Source organism: Meriones unguiculatus, chromosome 10 (genome assembly GCF_030254825.1).
Source record: "Meriones unguiculatus strain TT.TT164.6M chromosome 10, Bangor_MerUng_6.1, whole genome shotgun sequence".
Lineage (NCBI taxonomy): Eukaryota > Metazoa > Chordata > Mammalia > Rodentia > Muridae > Meriones > Meriones unguiculatus.
Genome location: NC_083358.1, coordinates 50,457,026 through 50,470,187, shown reverse-complemented (window position 1 = coordinate 50,470,187; position 13,162 = coordinate 50,457,026). Strand labels below are relative to the sequence as shown.

Sequence of the window (13,162 nt, the reverse complement as noted above, 5' to 3'; positions counted from 1 at the left end):
ATAAAATAGATTCTATTCTACTTAAATAAAAATTTCTCCACTTTTATTAGAATTTGGCAAAACACATAAAATATAAAAAGGAAAACAATAACAAGAAATCTGTTTGAAAAAACATACCTGCAAATTGAGAAATAAAGCATTTTATTGGGAATTCCTATTTAAATTTTAGTACTTAGACACTGAAAAGTACTCCAAAAAGGAATCTACAAACACCAGGTGAGGTTTGCAGCTTTAATTTAAATCTTTGTTATTCTAATATCGGGAAAAAAACTTTACAAATATACATCATGTGTTAGAATTGAAGCTGGAAAACAGCTGCTAGAAATATGCTCTTCAGCCAGAATGGCAGGGCAGTCTAAGGCACTGTGTTCAGAAATATGATCTTGGGACTCTTTTCCCCTTGTTGGGTTGCCTTGTCCAGCCTCACTGTGAGGGCTTTGCCTTGTCTTTTTGTACCATATGGCTGTGTTCTTTTGGAGGCCTGCTCTTTTCTGAAGAAGAAATGGAAGGGCAGTAGGTCTGGGGGAGAGGAGAGGTGGGGAGAGCTGGGAGGACTAAAGAGAAAGGCTACTGTGGTCAAAATGTAGTGTATGAGGGAGGAATATGTTGTAGTAAAAAATTAAAGAAGCATATAAAGGAAAGTAAAATAATTCAGTGTAGTATTTTAATCAATATTTAAAAAATTCTTTCAGTAAATAGTATATGCCAATCCGAGAAGAATCAATCACCTTTCCTCAGTGGAAAGTGAGAAAAGTCTAAGAAACAGTGATATAATTCTTCAATCTGGGAGAGCTGCCTATCTAACAGCACCCAGAGTTGCATTGCCAGAGTGTGCCCTGGAATCGAAGAGAGAGCATCAGGACTTGTGGCCTCTGAATAAAAACAGCAGCTTCCGGATTCCACACCTATGGAGAAAGAGCAAAAGAGGGATGATTTCAGGCCTTGCAGTCTCCTAGCAGGGTCAGCTTATGCTTTCCATCATTATCAACCACACTCCTGCCAAAACTCCTAGAAGACTGTATTCATCCTTCATTCTTTCTTGGTATGAATCTCTTCAATATGTTCACATTTATTTTCTGTGACTAACACAGATTGTTGGCACATGTGACCTACCCTTGCATCAAGGCTTAAATTCCACTGGTCCTTGAGATTAATTAAGAGTTAAAGAAAAAAGAAACAGGAGGAAATATTTCTCAGGGTCATATCTGGCAATGGGTAAAAGTCTAACATTCAGAAGAAGTTGTTAAGTGATGTTTGCAGACTCAGTCAGCTATTATATCCACATACTTCTTCATCTTATATAGATCTGTATCAGCAATGATCACAGCATACAACTTCCTAAAAATACATTCTTCTCTATTCCTGGAAAGCTTATTCTTCATGAATTGTGTTCTAATTATACAGAAAGTATCCCTGTCAGGAGCCATTGTGTTAAAGGAGTTGAGTAAACACATGGACTTTCTGGAAGGATCCGGTATTTTGCAATGTCTGTACTGTCATGCATTCTAAGAATTGCTTCCAGCCTCTGACATGATGTGAAGAGCTATAGATTTGAGGAAGTTCAGTAGGTGTGTGGGCTTTCTGGAAGGGATCTGGTGTTTTGTGAGGTTTGAACCATTATCCACCTCATAATTGCTTCCAACCTCTAACACCCTGTCATTTCTGCATTGCTTCTGTATCTCTCAAAAAACCTGGCACGGCATTTGCTTTGATAGTCTGAAGGGCAGAGGCTTTCAGAGGCCCTCTGTGGTAGGTTCCTAGGTTGTTTCCTGTTTTCTTCTTCTTCTGATGTCCATCCTCTTTGCCTTTCCGGATGGGGATTGGACATTTTAGTTAGGGTCCTCTCTCTTGCTTAGTTTCTTTAGATGCACAGGTTTTAGTGGGTTTGTCCTATGTTGTATGTCTATATGAGTGAGTATAGAGTGAATGGAATTTTAGGTAAGAACTGGGAAATAGTAAGAGCTGGAGAGGACAGGGTCTCCACAAGGAGAGCAACAGAACAAGAAAATTTGAACACAGGGAACTTCCCAGAGACTCATACTCCAACCAAGGACTATTCATGGAGATAACCCAGAACCCCTGCACAGATGTAGCCCAGGGCAGTTCAGAGTCCAATTGGGTTACATAGTAATGTGAAGAGGGACTGCCTCTGACATAATCTGATGGGCCTGCTCTTTGATCACCTCCCTCTGGGGGGGAGCAGCCTTACCAGGCCATAGTAGAGGACAATTCAGCCACTTTTGATGTGAACTGACAGACTAAGATCAGAAAGGAGAGGAGAACCTCCCCTATTAGTGGACTTGGGGAGTGGCATGCAAGCAGAGGGAGGAGGGAGCGTGGGATTGGGAGGGGAGGAGGGAGGGGCTTATGGGGGGATGCAGAATGAATAAAGTGTAATTGATGAAAAATTAAAAAAAAAAAAAAAACCTGGCACGGTGTGACTGTGCAGATGAATTAACTCCTGATTATTGGAATTCCGGATTTGAGTCAAACAGTTTTAGGAGTTAAATGGTTTTAGAGCTTCCAAAACAATTTTTGAGGGTGATAGTTGCAATAAATACCTTTGTGGACTTACAAATGCCACAATAGGAGATAGGCTTGAGACAGACTTGTGGCTTCAGATAGCTATCACTCCAGTTGGCACCACAAATCCTGGTATTCACCATAAATATAGGCAAGTTTGTTTAAACTTCCCGTGAACTTACAAAATAATGAGACTACAAAGAAATATCTAAATTAAGTACAAATCTTAATGTCAATAAATACAAACCATTTCATTGTAATTCTTTATACCTTATCAGCTAATGGCATAAAACACTGTCATTCGTAATTTACTCTTTATCTTGGAATGAAAGTCAGATAAAATTATTGTCTTGAACTTGCTATAAACTAAGTGATATGTGGACAATGTGTAGCCAGGCCAGTCTTAATTGAAAACACATATATTCTTATAACTTCTTGGAACCTGTTAACATTTAGGCCTTGTCAACCTTTGTCGTTCTGAACTATGAGCTTATGTAATGAATACATAGATAAAAAATGTTTAGTTTTTTTATTTTTTTATTATAATTTTTATTTTTTTACACTTTATTCACTTTGTATCCACCCATAAGCCCCTCCCTCCTCCCCTACCAATCCCACCCTCCCTCCACCTTCTTCATGCATGCCCCTCCCCAAGTCCACTGATACGGGAGGTCATCCTCTCCTTCCTTCTGATCTTAGTCTATCAGATCACATCTAGAGTGGCTGCATTGTCATCTTCTGTGGCCTGGTAAGACTGCTATCCCCTCAGGAGGAGGTGGTCAAAGAGGAGGCCTATCAGATTGTGTCAGAGGCAGTCCCTCTTCCCATTAAAATGTAACACACTTAGACACTAAACTGCCATGGATTACATCCGTGCAGGGGTTCTAGCTTATCTCCATGCCTGGTAATTGGTTGGAGTATGGGTCTCTGGGAAGACCCCTGTGTTCAAATCTTCTGGTTCTGTTGCTATCCTTGTGGGGTTCTTGTCCACTCCATAACCTATTTCCCACTTCTTACATAAGATTCCATGCACTCTGCCCAACAGTTAACCATAAAGTCTCAGTGTCTGCTTTGATAGTCTACAGGCAGAGCCTTTCAGAGGCCCTCTGTGGCAGGCTCCTAGGGTGTTTCCTGCTTTCTTCTTCTTCTGATGTCCATCCTCTTTGCCTTTTGGGATGGGGATTGAGCATTTTAGTCAGAGTCCTCTATCATGATTAGTTTCTTTAGATGGACAGATTTTAGGTTTATCCTATAAGTCTATATAAGTGAGTATATACCCTGTGTGTCTTTCTGCTTCTGGGACAGCTCACACAGGATGATCCTTTCCAGATCCCACCATTTACCTGCAAATTTCATGATTTCCTTATTTTTCATTGCAGAGTAATACTCCATTGTGTAGATGTACCACAATTTCTGCATCCATTCTTCAGTTGAGGGGCATCTGGGCTGTTTCCAGCTTCTGGCTATTACAAATAAGGCTCATGGTTGAACAAATGTCCTTTTTGTGTACTTGGGCCTCTTTTGGATATATGCCTAGGAGTGGTATGGCTGGATTTTGAGGAAGCACTATTCCTACTTATCTGAGAAAGTGCCAGATTGCTTTCCAGAGTGGTTGTACCAGTTTACATTCCCACCAGCAGTAGAGGAGGGTTCCCCTTTCTCCACAACCTCTCCAACATGTATTGTCACTTGAGTTTTTCATTATGGCCATTCTGATGGGTGTAAGGTGAAATCTCAGGGTTGTGTTGATTTGCATTTCCCTAATGGCTAATGAGGTTGAGCATTTCTTTAAGTGCTTCTCTGCCATTCGATATTCCTCTACAGAGAATTCTCTGTTTAGCTCTGTTCCCCATTTTTTAAGTGGATTATTTGGTTTGCGGCTTTTCAGCTTCTTTAGCTCTTTATACATGCTGGATATAAGCCCTCTGTCAGATGAAGGGTTGGTGAAGATTCTTTCCCAATCTGTAGGCAGACATTTTGTTTTGATGACAGTGTCCTTTGATTTACAGAAGCTTTTCAGTTTCATGAGGTCCCATTTATTGATTGTTGATCTTAGAGCCTGTGCTGTTGGTGCTCTGTTCAGGAAGTTGTCTCCTATGCCAATGAGTTCTAGGGTATTCCCCAATTTTTTTTCTAGCCGATTTAATGTGTCTGGTTTTATGTTGAGGTCTTTAATCCACTTGGACTTCAGTTTTGTGCAGGGTGATAAGGATGGATCTATTTTCATTTTTCTATATGTAGACATCCAGTTGGACCAACACCATTTATTGAAGATGCTATCTTTTTTCCATTGTATGTTTTTGGCATCTTTGTCAAAAATCAGGTATCCAAAACTGTGGGTTTATTTCTGGGTCTTCTGTTCAGTTCCATTGATCCACCATTCGGTTTCTATGCCAGTACCGTGCAGTTTTTAGCATTGTTGCTGTACAGGACAGCTTAAGATCAGGGATGGAGATACCTCCAGAAGATCTTTTATCGTAGAGGATTTTTTTTTTTTTAGCAATTCTGGGTTTCTTGTTATTCCATACAAAGTTGAGAATTTTTCTTTCCAGGTCTGTAAAGAATTGTGTTGGTAATTTGATGGGAATTGCATTAAATCTGTAGCTTGCTTTTGGTTTCTATGCCAGTACCATGGAGTTTTTATAACTGTTGTTCTATATTACAGCTTGAGATCAGGGATGGAGATACCTCCAGAAGATCTTTTATTGTAGAGGACTGTTTTAGCAATTCTCTGTTTCTTGTTATTCCATATGAAGTTGAGAATTTTTCTTTCCAGGTCTGTAAAGAATTGTGTTGGTAATTTGATGGAAATTGCTTTGAATCTGTAGATTGCTTTTGGTAAGATTGCCATTTTTACTATATTAATCCTGCCAAGCCATTCTAATGTTTCTTCTTCCTGTTGTTGTTATTACCTTTCAGCAAATGTTTTTTTAACAACTGTCAATTCATACAAAAGTAGATAGGTCTTTCTTATCTTTCGTCTCATGAAATTTTAACTAAGTAGATTATTGTTTGCAACAATCAATATTTCTATAAAGGGTACACCTTACGGTGAATCTTGCTTTCTAAATCTGTTTGCACAATTAGTGAATAAAATTATAAATTCTATAACTAAACTGACTCATAAATTTTAACATCAAAAATATATTATTTTACATTTTGGGATACAGTGTCTCTGAGAGCCTAGTCTGAATGTTCTGAATGCTCTTTATCAATGAGGTGTCCTTGTACATGATTCTCATGCTTCCACATCTGTGGCGGTTTGAATGAAAATGGCCCCCTTAAGCCCATAGGAGTGGCACTATTAGGAGGTGTGGCTTCACTGAAGTAGGTGTTGAAAATGTGTGTCCTGGGGCAGGGGAAGGGGGTGGGACTGAGAAGCTCAAGTCATGCCTAGTGTCACTCTCCCTTCCTGCTGCCTAACAATCTAGAGGTAGAACTCCTGGCTCTTTCTCCAGCACCATGCCTGCCTGTGCACCACCATGATTTCACCCTGGCAATAATAAACTACTGAACATGTAAGTCAGCTCCACCTGAATGCTTTCCTTTATGAGAGTTGCCATAATCATGGTATCTATTCACAGCAATAAAACCCTAAGAGAAGTTCCAGATTCTAGGACTGTAGGTGTGTATCTCCGCACCTAGCTCATCAGTTCTATATAGCCCTACTGTTACTACAGATCCAGTAACTGATTCTGAATTTACATATTTATTAGAAAACTAAGTGTCTTACCACCATCATCAGAATAGATATTACAGTTAATAACAACACTAGAAATATTTCCTTTATTCTGTTATAAAACACACAGGTTGTTAGGCTTGCACAGCCACATAGATCTTGTAATTTCATAACAAATGTCATTCATTTTTTCTTTGAAGGGTTATCTCTTTAGAAAGGTATTGTGCTCATCATCTATGAAGAGCATTTTCTAATCTATAAAAACATTTACATTGGTTTATCAAAGAACAGTTCATAATTCAAAGGTAACGTGACAAATCCTCTTTAATAAAGAATTGCAGTTATCTAGAGAAACAGAACTGATAATGGACACAGATTGATGATAATAAACAATTGATAGATATGTGGGTAAATAAATAGTAGATATATGATAAATGATATAGAGACACACAGAGATGATAGATAGATAGATATAAATACATGATAGATACATGACAGAAAAAGAGACAGACATACATACAGACAGATAAAATTGTAGATATGAGTTAGATAAAAATAGATAATGGATAAATGACATATGAAAGATTTAGATAGGAGAAGATAGAAATATATTAGCATTCAGGTCAGTGGAGAAAAAAATAAACTTTATGCTTTGGATCTTTTCATTGTACAGGAAATTTGAGCAAAGAATATAAAACTTAATAAGTGATAATCGATATATGATGAGCAAGGCCATTAGACTCATGGAAGATAAGATTGCTTTATGGCATAACTAAAAAGTATTTTATTGTACTGTAGTGGAAAGTCAAACACTAAAGGAGCCTGGCTGCAATCACCTAACTAGCACAATTCAGTAAATTTTTGCTTTTAGAACTCAGTTCAATTGAACCTAGGTAACTAAGAACATTTCTCCTGTTGCCTTTGCCACCGCACAACCACACTAAAGCTAACTCCACAGCAATGCTGTGCCAATGTACTTCAAAATGCCTCCCCACAGTGTTGAAACACTAGTTAGAATAATAGTGCACTCTAATTGAAGAACATACAATTAGGCTCTAAGTTACCTATAAGCACAGGAAATGAATCTTCAGGCATGAGTTGGTTTCTCATTAATTATACCACTGATTTTCCTGCATTTCTCATACTGGAACTGCCCAGTAATGCCTGGAAATAAGAAATATCAACAAAACACTTGACACATTTATGCTGGAAATGGAGAACCATGAATATCGCAGTGGTTATGAACGTGGGTAAAGTGGTTATTCCGACTTGAGCTTGGTTCTTTGAAAGTCATGGAGAACACAGTGGTCTTAGGGAAGTGGAAGTATTAAAGACTCTTAAGTAAAAAAAATTAAACTTTTAACAACATGAGTGCTATGGCAAAGAAATAGAGATAGTTCACGGGTATATATGTCTGCTTCTTAGGCATGAGGACCTGAATTAGGACTCCAGCACTCCTGTGAATGAACACAGCCATTCACAGGACTGTGCCCAGTGTGTTTGGGTGGGGTTGGCACAGGTCTATTTCTGAGACTTATAGGCCACCAGCATAATCTGGATTTTGTGATTAATTCTGTCTCAGAAGAATAAGAAAGAAAGTGAGACAGCTAGACATGGAGTGTCCCCCACTGGCTATCACAAGTACACAGGTGAATTTGCACACACACACACACACACACACACACACACACACACAGCTTCCACATGCAAATCTTTTCATAATATATACATATACATGTGCACACACAACAAAGATAACCTTTATTGCTTAAACATATCTAATTTTGGAAGTAATTGGACTTTTCACCTTATCCTAAATATATGTAGAAATACTGTGTTTCAAAATTATCACTATTTCAAGTTTAAAGTCAACTATTCTTCATAATTTTTGTTTTATTTTTACAATGCTAGTTCACATAATTCAAGAAACTAAATATCAACAAACCAAATAACCCAATTAAAAATGGGATGCAGAGCCAAACAGAGAATTTTCAACAGAGGCTCTCTAATGACTTAATGAAATGTTCAATGTCCTTCATAATCAGGAAAAGTCAAACCAACATGACTCTGAGATTCCATCTCACACCCATCAGAATGGCTAAGATCAAAAACTCAAGTGACAACACATGATTCAGAGGATGTGGAGAAAGGGGAACCCTCCTCCACTGCTGGTGGGAGTGCAAACTTATACAACCACTGTGGAAATCAATCTGATACTTTCTCACAAAATTGAAAATAGTTCTACCTCAGGACCCAGCTATACCATCACTGGTATAATAATTCCAAAGCCCTGAGAGAACCCCAGAAGGTCCCAATCATTTCCCAAAGATGTTCCACCGTACTATAAAGACACTTGTTCAGCTATATTCACAGCAGCTTTATTCATAACAGCCAGAAACTAGAAACAACCTCCGTGTCTCAATGAAAAAAATAAGGAAATCGTGAAATTTGCAGGTAAATGGTGGGACCTGGAAAGGATCATCCTGAGTGAGCTGTCCCAGAAGCAGAAATACACACATAGTATATACTCATTCATATAGACATATAAGATAAACCTACTAAAATCTGTACAACTAAAGAAACTAATCAAGAGAGAAGACCCTGACAAAAATGCTCAATCCGCATCCCTAAAGGCAAAGAGGATGGACATCAGAAGAAGAAGAAAACAGGAAACAACCGAGGAACCTGCCACAGAGGGCCTCTGAAAGGCTCTGCCCTGCAGACTATCAAAGCAGACACTGAGACTTGTGACCAACTGTTGGGCAGAGTGCATGGAATCTTATGTAAGAAGTGGGAAATAGTAAGACCTGGAGAGGACAGGAACTCCACAAGGAGAGCAACAGAACCAGATAATTTGAACAAAGGGGTCTTCCCAGAGACTGATACTCTAACCAAGTACCAGGCATGGAGATAACCTAGAACCCCTGCACAGATGTAGCCCATGGCAGTTTAGTGTTCAAGTGGGTTCCATAGTAATGGGAAAAGGGACTGCCTCTGATATAATCTGATTGGCCTGCTCTTTGATCACCTCCCCTTGATGGGGGAGCAGCCTTACCATGCCTCAGAAGATGACAATGCAGCCACTCCTTATGAGATCTGATAGACTAAGATCAGAAGGAAGGAGAGGAGGACCTCCCCTATCTGTGGACTTGGGGAGGGGCATGCCTGAAAAAGGGAGAGGGAGGATGGGAACAGGAGGGGAGGAGGGAGGAGCTTATGGGGGAATACAAAGTGAATAAAGTGTAATTGATAAAAGTAAAACAAACAAACAAACAAAAAAACTAGCAACACTATGAAGACATTGGAAAATACACTTCTAATGTTCTCCTAAGCATTAAACTTACCTCCAACAGAAGCCTCAGCCACTCTAAGCCTGGACACAAATATTAAGCTTTCAATGAGTTTAAAGAAACTGTTTAATTACAGTCAGTGATGGTAAACATGTCAAATAATTTTCTACAAATAAATACCATAAGATATCAAAAAAAGAAAAAAGAAAATGAATAAAGAAACTGTGGTACATTTACACAATGAATTTACACAATAAATACAGGTATTAAAAACAAGGAAATCATGAAATGTGCTGGCAAAGGGATGAACCTGGAAAACATCCTGAGTGAGGCATCCCAGAGGCAGAAAGACAAGCACATGGTGTGTACTCACTTGTAAGTGGATAATGGAGATTCTAAGACAGTGACGCCTACCCACACTGTGTGTGATTAGCAGGAGAGCAGCGATGGCATAGAGACCTACAGACGGAACTGTGGGCCCCAAAACTCCAGCCTTTGTGTTTCCCTCGTGAGAGGAGAACCAACAGTGAGAAAAAAAAAATAGGCCCGATGTCAGGTCACACTGCTGATCCCTGGAAAAATTCCCAGTGAGAGGTCTAATAATTCCAAAGCCCTGAGAGACCCCCAGAAGGTCCCAATTCGTTTGGCTAATCTGACTCCATGACAGGCAGCCAATCAGCTTAAAGGTTAACAAACACATGGGTTTGAGCCAAGTACAATGATTTAGCAAAGCTGAGGAAAAGCCCTTAGCAACTCTGGAAAGTTCCTAAATGTTTAGCCAATCCTAAATTCCTCACCGCTCTTGAGTCAACCAATGAAATGAAAGGTTACCTCATTTCTTGGAAATCTCCCTAACTGCCTTTAAATTGAGCCTGCATGTTCACTTCAAACCCCATTCTAAGGAATGTTAGCCCTGGAATGCTGGTAAATTTCTGCAAAATAAAGGCTACTTTCTTTTGCATACTACTTGAGTCTGGGGTCTTTCTTCAGTGATTGTCAGACCATAAGACCAGGTTCATAGAAGCACTCAGTCTTTAGCATCTAGCCACAAGCCTGCATGCTGCACTCACTGCCGCTGTCTCAGACCAAACTGTAGGTGCCAAAACACTAGTATCTGGCTCTTCCAGCAGAGAGAGGACCCAGACATCACTCTGAAGCTCAATTCATCTCCATAGGGTGACCAACCAAACCTCCGGGATCGCTGGTTTTCCAAGTTGGCTGTGCCCACCAAGCACAGTATCTGAGTACAACATCAAGTCAGCTGCAGCTCATTAACCTCACAGCAAAAAAGCCAGTGTCTGGGAAGCTATCTCTGGGACTTACCGTGGTGAGGGATGTGCCTGTGGGCTATTGAGTAGCCCAGTTACTCCACAGGACCATACATCTGGGAAGGACCTTGGGCAACCCCCTGAGAACCACCTGTCAGTCATAGATCATACCCACCAATCTGTAGAGGGCTCCTTCAGGAGCATCCAGCTTCTCGCCAAGGGCTCTTCCTGCACCCAAGCCCCCATCCCACAACTCTAGTGGGCACCAGAAACTACCAGCTATGCTAAGAGGAAAGTATATAACACTAAGTGCCTTCATAAAGAGACTGGAGACATCTCATACAAGCAATTTAATGGCACACCTGAAAGTTCTAGGAAAAAAAAGAAGCAGACATACCCAAAAGGAGTAGTCAGTTGGATGTAATCAACTTTGGGACTGAAATCAATAAATTTGACACAAAGAAAATAATTCAAAAAATCAACAAAACCAAGAGCTGGTTCATTGAGAAAATTAACAAGATAGACAAACCCTTAGCGAAACTAGCTAAAAGCCAGAGAGACACATTCCAAATCAACAAAATCAGAAATGAAAAGGGAGACATAACAGCAGACCCTAAAGAAATCCAAAGAATAATTAGGTCTTATGTCAAAAGCCTATACACCATAAAAGTTGAGAATCTAAATAAAATAGACAATTTTCTTGATTGATTCCACTTACAAAAGTTGAATCACTATCAGGAAACAAATTAAATGTCCAATATTTCCTAAGAAAATAGAAGTAGTCATCAAAAGTCTTCCAAAAAAAAAAAAAAAAACCAAACCAAAAACAAAAACAAAAACAAAAAAAACCCCAAGACCAGATGCTTTCAGCACAGAATTCTACAAGATCCTCAAAGAAGAGCTAATACCAATACTCTTCAAACTATTACACAAAATAGAAATGGAAGGAATGTTACCCAACTCATTCTATGAGGCAATGCTCACCTTGAAACAAAAACTACACAAAAACCCAACAAAGAAAGAGAATTTCAGACCAATTTCTCTTAAAAATATTGATGCAAAAATACTCAAGAAAATAATGCAAACCAAATCCAAGAATATATCCAAAATATAATTTTCCATGACCAAGTAAGCTTCATATCAGGCATGCAGAGATGATTCAATACACAGAAATCCATCAATGTTATCCACCATATAAACCAACTGAAAGAAAAAAAATCATGATCTCCTTTGATGCTGAAAAAACATTCAACAAAATCCAACACCCTTTCATACTTAAAGACTTGGAGAGATCAGAGATAAAAGGCACATACCTTGTAAAAAGAATATACATAGTAAAGGCAATAAAGAGTAAACCTGTAGCCAACATCAAACTAAATGGAGAGAAACTTATTTCCACTGAAATCAGGGAAAAGACAAGGTTGCCCAGACTCTCTGTATTGATTCAAAATAGCACTGAAAGTCTTAGTCAGAGCAATAAGACAACTAAAGGAAATCAAGGGGATACAATTTGGAAAGCAAGTAATCAAAGTATCAGCATTTGCAAATGATATGATAGTATGCACAAGTGACACCAAAAACATCTACCAGGGAATTCCTACAGATGATAAACACTTTCAGCAAAGTGGTTGAATACAAAATCAAAATTAACTCAAAAAAAAAATCACTAGACCTCTTGTATACAAAGACAATGGGCTGAGAAAGAAATTAGGGAAACAACACCCATCACAATGGCCACACACACACACACAAAATAAAAACATAAAGTATCTTGGTGTAACTCTAAATAAGCAGTTGAAAGACCTGTATGACAAGAACTTCAAGTCTCTGATGAAAAAAATTAAAGAAGATATCTGAAAATCAAAAGCTCTCCCATGTTCATAGATTGGCAGGATTAACAAAGTAAAAATGGCTATCCAACCAAAAGCAGTCTATAGATTCAATGCAATTCCCATCAAAATACCAACACAATTCTTTACAGACCTTAAAGGAAAAATTCTCAACTTCATATGGAAAAATAAAAAACCCAGAATAGCTAAAACGACCCTGTGCAATAAAAGATCTCCTGGAGGTATTTCCATCCCTGATCGCAAGTTGTACTATAGAGCAACAGTAATAAAAACAGCATGGTACTGACATAGAAATAGACTGGTTGATCAATGGAAATGAATCTAAGACCCAACAAGAAACCCACACACCTACAGACACTTGAATTTTGACAAAGGAGCCTAAACTACACAATGGAAAAAGATAGCATCTTGAAGAAATAGTGCTGTATTAATTGGATGTTCTCTTGTAGAAAAATACAAATATACTTATATTTATCAACCTGTATTAAAGTCTAAGTGGATCATGGATACAGAAATTGTGGTACATTTACACAATGGAATACTACTCAGCAA

The 13,162-nt window shown here is 38.8% G+C and overlaps 1 long non-coding RNA gene across 1 annotated transcript; it reads right to left on the bottom strand.

Annotated features, from left to right (window-relative positions):
- Window positions 1-601: 601 nt before the first annotated feature.
- Window positions 602-9,979, bottom strand: LOC132657033 (uncharacterized). The gene is made up of 3 exons (XR_009594877.1): window positions 9,866-9,979; window positions 7,267-7,366; window positions 602-905 (listed from the first exon to the last, which is right to left on the bottom strand). It is a non-coding gene; the product is annotated as an uncharacterized LOC132657033 (long non-coding RNA).
- Window positions 9,980-13,162: the final 3,183 nt, after the last annotated feature.